At 50.2% G+C, this 6,000-nt stretch overlaps 1 protein-coding gene across 1 annotated transcript in view; it reads right to left on the reverse strand.

The window, feature by feature from the left end:
* The window catches only part of LOC143429091 (uncharacterized), a 324,872-nt gene extending 319,187 nt beyond the window's left edge, over nucleotides 1–5,685 (reverse strand). Inside the window, exon 1 of the mRNA XM_076904496.1 lies at nucleotides 5,682–5,685. The gene's annotated coding sequence lies outside the window, so the exon portion shown is untranslated. The remainder of the gene's footprint in view (nucleotides 1–5,681) is intronic.
* Nucleotides 5,686–6,000: the final 315 nt, after the last annotated feature.

Here is a 6,000-nt window from a genome sequence, read left to right on the forward strand (position 1 = left end):
CGATTCAATTTTAGACAGAAATCGTAGATTTCCTATACCAATGATCTATTCTCTAGTAGCCTAGTCATCCAATCGAATAAGCAACCACTCCGCGTTCATAATTAAAGTGACTCAAGCGTCGCGTCTTACACGGAATAATGAATATCTTCCAAATCTCGCCATCGTCCATACACGACCTCCTATTTTCCCACGTTCTACCGAATTTAAGGGCTCTCCCGGTTGAATCGCGACGGCGGGTATTCCTAATTAGCCATGGCGGATTCTTATTTATCCGAAGGCGTGCAGAAACGCGAGAGAGATTAGCCGGAGGGCCGTCAGGGAATTTGGTAACGATTCCTCCCCCCGGGCCGACTTAACCCGAGTTTTACGCACGGCTTTAGGTAAGACAATGGGCGAGGTTCCAGGTTTACATTATTTAATGCCCCGCCGTACGACGCGGCGTGGTCGGGGCGTTAATTAGGCGCCGCTCATATGCTAATACGGGGAACTAAGCTCCGCTTATTCGCATAGTAGCTGCCATGAGCCGCGTACAAGCATGCTGCGACTCATTTGGATTCCTCGGTTACACTATACGAAGCCTTCCGCGTGTCCAATCTATCCACGACCCTAAAATAGCCCACTGACAAGTAGACCTACTTGTCTCTGTATTACTCACCGATTTCATCGAAACTTTGTACACTTGTAGAGTAGTTGAAAATAATAGACGCGTACTGACTTTGTCGTAAGCTTAATCAACATTTAAGCGGTAAAATCGACTGTCAAAGTTAAAGTCACCAAGGAATTATTGAAAGTCTTCAGCAGGAGTATATATTATTTTCAGCTACTCTACAAGTGTACAAAGTTTCAATAAAATCGGTGAGCAACACAAAGGTTTAAAAGGTAGGTTAAAAGCATCGAATCGAACGGGACTCGCTCCCGATAAAATCAAAGAACCCTACCGCACGAGAGTTACCGAAACTGGCTGGTTCCCGAGCGCGACAACGAATCAAAGACTAAATAAATAACACCTCTCCGATCCGGCCAGGCTCGAGTTCGAGGCGTTCCCGCAGGAAACGGAGCCGGTCGCAGCGGTCCGGATCAAGGCGAGCGCGCACTCGTCGCCTGAGATTCCGGCGATAGGCGAGAACCCGGTGCCCCCGTCGAGATCGGTATCTATAGACTAAATGGCCCCACGAACGGATCCGTCATTCTAACACACGGCGATCGTCCGCGACGAGGAGCAGTTCCTCTCAGCCGTGTCCTCGTGGCCGCTTTAATTTATCCCGCCTCTCACGGCCGGGGTAGCGCGAACTGTTAACGGCCCGGTCGAATTGCTCGGCTAATTCCAGCCTGGGACCACCGTGAAATCGAACGTCCAGCTTCCGTTCGGCCAACTTTAAATTCAGTCGAGAATTCGCCTCTTGGGTCGCCAGTTTTTTCTTCAACGGAGCATAGCAAGGTTTCTTTCATTCGTGGGTGCTCACAGGGTGCAAAAAATGTAGAAACATTCTCCGTATAGAGGAGCTTCCTCCTGATATTGGAAACGTCTTTCCGAGGATGGCTATAAAAATCAGACGAATCGCTTTGCCTGTCATCGACGCCTTGTTCTTAAGCATGTCCTGTCAACGTCATTCTCAATTCGCACGGTATAAGCGAACTATGCTCGACACTTGTGACACGTTTATCCATTAGCCTTGACGACTTCTGTTTACGACTTCCAGCAAAGACTCGTCTATTATTGCGCGATCCATTTACTGGCAATTACACCTACATCATAATTGCTAAACAGCTCAGGCTCGCGAGCTATTAATCACCTGTTTTTAATATTCCACGATTGCTCGTCAATGACGTATTGGTTGGCGCTTAGGAAAAGCGTCGACAAAGGAATTCTTCGACCGCTGGCTACGCTTCGTTTCAAATTTCCGATACCAAATTTGTACGATCACGTGGAAATGGGTGGTAATTGGACATTTAGGGTCGGATACGCGTGATAGGGTATTTAACGCGCACACTTGGAGCCAATCAATCGGTAGACGGGCGTGCAAACGGTGGAACGAAATACAATGGGGTGCCGATACTTATTGCAGCCGCAATCGGTGATGTCAATGGAAGGGAACGCGACGCGTTATTTACCGATATAGAAGCTACTGATTGATCGGCCGCGGCGAGGCTTGTCGCTGCGCCCTTACACGACGCTGACAAAAATAGATTAAGCTCATTAGATGCATTAGGCTAGATCGCGGCGAGTCTAGTCGGTCGGAGCGGTTACGGTTCGCCGCTCGCTATTTATTAGACTTCGAATCCCATCGTAGTCGCGCTTATACCGTTTATGGGAGGGACTCGTGTCATTCGTTGGTGGCTGGCGATTTCTCTCGACTGGTAGCCGCCGCCGCTGCCGCCGCCGCCGTTGCTTTCTGATCGAGCGTCGATCGTAACGATCGGTGATTCCGTTTGGTCCGTGCGTGCTCCGAGTCTACTTCGCTCTGACGCTCGAGATTACTCCGACGAGCATTTAGAATCCATCTCAGGTTTTACACGTCCTCCACGGATCCCCAAGTAAGTCTAGACGTAGATTAAGATGGATTAGCCTGGCTTATGAGACCGGGCTCTCGTGGTCACACGCGACTAGCCGCGCCTTGGTACCTCGGCGAAGCAGAAATCGGTGTCGACTCTCGACACCTGTTTTTTTTTTCTCTCTCAACCGTACCACCCTCGATCCCTAGTCTACGCTAGTTTCCATCTCGTCGCAAAGAGATCCGCTCGCTGGACCTGTCCGACTAGAGGCTCTCCGAGCCGAGAAATGGAAGCGTCGTCGAGCCGACGATGTCTACAGCTCACGCTTCGCCGGCTACAAATAGGGTGTAGGGCGAGGGAAAGGGTCGGTCCTCCGCGGCGCGGAGGACTCGCGCGCGCAGCTACGCTGGCCGAGATCCACTCGCAGCGAGCGGAAGGGACGCGAACCGAGTTATAGGTGGATAGGGCCGAGAGAGGTTCTGGATAGGGTCCAAGAACGGGGGAGGAGCGAGGGGGATGCCCGGCTCGAACGAAGCTCGAAACTGCTATGTACAGCCGTCCTAACCTAATACAGGCTATTAGGAGGAATAACCTGGCCTATGGCGAGTCGGTAACCCTATATCCTGGTGGCGGCGCCCTTTGATGCGCCGCGAGTCCCTCCACCTTCGCCTCGGTGCTCACCCACCGGCGAGCCGTGCTCACCGTGGTCCATCCACCGGGGACAGGCTACAAGAGTCTCGAATACCTCTCTCTCTCCCCGGATACTACTCCCGGTGTCCGATCACCGCTAGTGCCAGAAGAGGGAGGGTGCATCCTCTCGAGCTGCAACGGCCACCACCGCGCACCGTGTGCGTTCCGCTCCCGCCATCCCCGGGGACCCGCGACCTTGCTTCAACCGACGACGTCTTTGGTTATAAATGCGAAACATCGCTCGTTCGGACTTCTGCCGAGTCCGCCGGCTCGTCGTCTCTTTCTCTCTCTCTCCCCCGCTCTTTGTAGAATGCTGAGGACCGTGGGCCCTCAGACTCGCGCGCTTGCGGCGCGTCGATCCTAGGGGACCCGGACCGGAAGCTTCGTTTGCTCTTGTTGCGCCATTTTTCTAGAACCAACGATGGAATAAATTGAAGTAAACTGTCGAAAAAGAGGATGTTAGTATCGGGAACGAGAAAGGCCGCTGATTTAGTGACGATACAAATAAAATGTTTACTAAACTCCAACACTTGCGCGTATCTCTTGTAGGTGAAGGTGTAGCTAGATTATCTAATGGCGTGTAAACAGTATTGGAAACGATATTTAATTATGCCTGCAGGAAACGTAGACGCGTCCGATGGAGGCCTGGGATCCATTTTGAGTTCAGGTTAAGATACACAGGGTCCGGTTACCTCGTGGTCCTCCTGACCGGGTTCTCCCTTTCGTCGACGTGGTCTTCCACATCTTCGAGCGTGTTTCGCTCGGTCTCTGGTTTCGAGGAAACGCGACGAGGTTTCGGAGACCTTTATGGGCACGGCTTAATGGCCGGGTATGCGGTTAATGGACACAAACACCGCCCTCGAACTGGTTATGTCTCATTTACCGATTAAGATTACATGACACGGGCTCTCGTGGCGGACTTTTATTCCCCTCCCCCTTTCCTTACCGGTCGCTTCTGCTCCGAAACATTCGTATTCGTTCGCGGTCGTCCATTAATTTTTGATGCAACCTTCTCTCTTCTCGCGAGCTCTGCTATCTTTAGAGGTATCTTCCAAACGATTAGAAGCGGTCTTAAATTTATATTTCCCTTTTATAGAATTCGTTCGATCCGAATGTTTGTAGCATTTTTAATAATTATCACGTCGTTGGTTTTCACAGTAAGAATTTCACTTCTGGCCTACGATCGATCGCACAATTACGAGCAACGCGTTTCACGCTTCTCGCTATTACTCTGCTCCATATTATCTATACTTGGAGTCGATTATCCTGTTTATTAACGATTACTCCTATTAGAACGAATCAGCACACGATTATAACCAGAACTCTTAGCGCTAGATATCGCGTTCGATATTAATTGCGTTTACGAAATAAAGATAAAAAAAATTTCATATTTATCAAACAATACGAATCGTTATTTACGAACAATTAAGAACCTATCGGGCGAAGCTGGAAAGCGTCGACGGGAACGAGGCCATATTCCGAGGAGCATCATTCGGGACGTTCGACAATTGGTCGAGGTAACGGGTCCCGTGTTACGAAAGTTTAAGATCGCGTCACCCATCTACGGCAGCTTGTACGCGCATCCATGAATTGATAAGCAACTATATTAACGCGTGTACGACTCGTCGATTATTGGTCGCCGTCCGATATCGCGAGCTCGTCCGCCAACAGACTGGACCTCTTTATAGAGCTGCGTCGAATCGAATGGAATCGGGGTTACACGACGTCCTCCTCTTTTAATGCTAATTGAAGATAAGCAGAACGAGCTGGAAGAGAAACTGGCCGGCGTACAAAGTACTAAGTGGTCGAGATTAATTAATAAGATACTACGTCGAACGGGGATGCGAGTAACGCTCGAAGAGGAACTCGCGTACCGTTACCCCCGGAAACATTAACGAGAATCCGCGATGCTACTTGCGACGAACGCGATTCATTTTACGTGGTATCGTCTCTAGGATATTTCCGAATTCGAGCTGCGTAAACGTGACGTTGGACAGATTTTCATTAACGGATGCGATTACTTTGATTCCTTGCTGACGTAAATTTCAGGCTGTATATTTTTGCAAACACTACCGAAGAAGTGGAACGGGTTTTTTTAAAAAAACGGGTTTCTGTCGCACTGCGATCAATCCTCTGATTGCCAAATTACGCGATGCTTTAATATTCATTCGAATCGCAAACCTGTATCCTCGTCTCTCATCCGGCGTCTCGTTACACGGCGTGAAAACTCTTCTTCGGCAGCGCGCTAAAATCTCTTATTAAGGAGTAAAAAAAACGAAGAGGATAAAAAAAGAGGAACACTCGTTCGGCGAAGAGGGGGATAAAAACTGCTGTCTTCGAGGCGGCGTCCAAAGCGTTCGAGCACGCACGCACAAACGACGTACGCGACCCGATAACAAGACCCGCTGCATCTCGCGCTGCTCTCCCGTTGCACCGGATGCGACGATTATCCTCGTCGATACACAGCACCGTCGATCGTTAAGGAGATGTCGGCTCGGCCGTTCGTGGAAACGGCTCTCCGGCCACGAATCCTTCTCTATATGTCGAGTCACACCGTGCAACGCGCGGACCAGCTCCTTGATTGGATGCAGATTGCGCTTGATGGAGTTGTGCCCGATCGAAAGCGGACGATCTCGGGCTCTGGTCCCGATAGAGGCGCCGGTTATGGCGTTCGAGCTGTGCTACTGCAAATAGGGACTCGATTGCCCCTGCTTTTTGCGCATTTTTCGTTTCGACTTTCGAGTCAGACTCGTTAAAAGCTAATCGTATTACCTCGGACATCGCGCGTGCTTTTCTGGACACCTCCGTAATGAATAT

Source organism: Xylocopa sonorina, chromosome 11 (genome assembly GCF_050948175.1).
Source record: "Xylocopa sonorina isolate GNS202 chromosome 11, iyXylSono1_principal, whole genome shotgun sequence".
Lineage (NCBI taxonomy): Eukaryota > Metazoa > Arthropoda > Insecta > Hymenoptera > Apidae > Xylocopa > Xylocopa sonorina.